Source organism: Theobroma umbraticum, unplaced genomic scaffold (assembly GCF_002168275.2).
Source record: "Theobroma umbraticum cultivar Fairchild unplaced genomic scaffold, ASM216827v3 scaffold_84.0, whole genome shotgun sequence".
NCBI lineage: Eukaryota > Viridiplantae > Streptophyta > Magnoliopsida > Malvales > Malvaceae > Theobroma > Theobroma umbraticum.
Genome location: NW_018397296.1, coordinates 77616 through 78426, shown reverse-complemented (window position 1 = coordinate 78426; position 811 = coordinate 77616).

Sequence of the window (811 nt, the reverse complement as noted above, 5' to 3'; positions counted from 1 at the left end):
TAGAAATGGTTGTAATTAATGTTGTGTGATAGGAACGCATGAAAACTCCATGAATTTCATCGAAATGGAGTTATGATTGGAGCTAGGACTTGAATCTCCAACAATGTGAATGGATACACCTTTTCAAGTATTTTATTATGTAAAGTTAACATGAATTTTATAAAAATGATTATTTAAGCATGTTGAAAAATTACTTCCAAAAATAGTTTATTAAAGGATTTAAGCTACAATGGTTATGAAGTTTTCAAGGAAATATTCAAATGTCTTGATTTGATAATGATTGTGATATGCGTGATAGAATGATTTTCAAATTGTTTACAAATCTATTATGTATGTAAATAGGCTACTATGTATTAGTTTTCAACAAGGGGGACTAGCCTTTTCGTGTTTGTAGTCCACTCGATTACTTTGACTTTTGGGATAATGTGGATACGAGATAATATATGTTTATTTATACATGCTATAATGTGCATGAAAGTATAAAGAAATCCATTAAATTATGTATATGATGTATATTCCATATATTACATGAGATGATTGAGAAAGCATGATGAATGCCATTAGATTATGTATATGATGTATATTCCATATACTACGTGAGATGATTAAGAAAGAATGATGAATGCCATTAGATTATGTATATGATATATATTCCATATACTACATGAGATTATTGAGAAAGCATGATGAATGCCATTAGATTGTGTATATGATGTCTATTCCATATATTACATGAGATGATTGAAAAAGTATGAAGAATGCCATGAGATTATGTATATGATGTAATTCTATATACCTTATGAGATGAGTA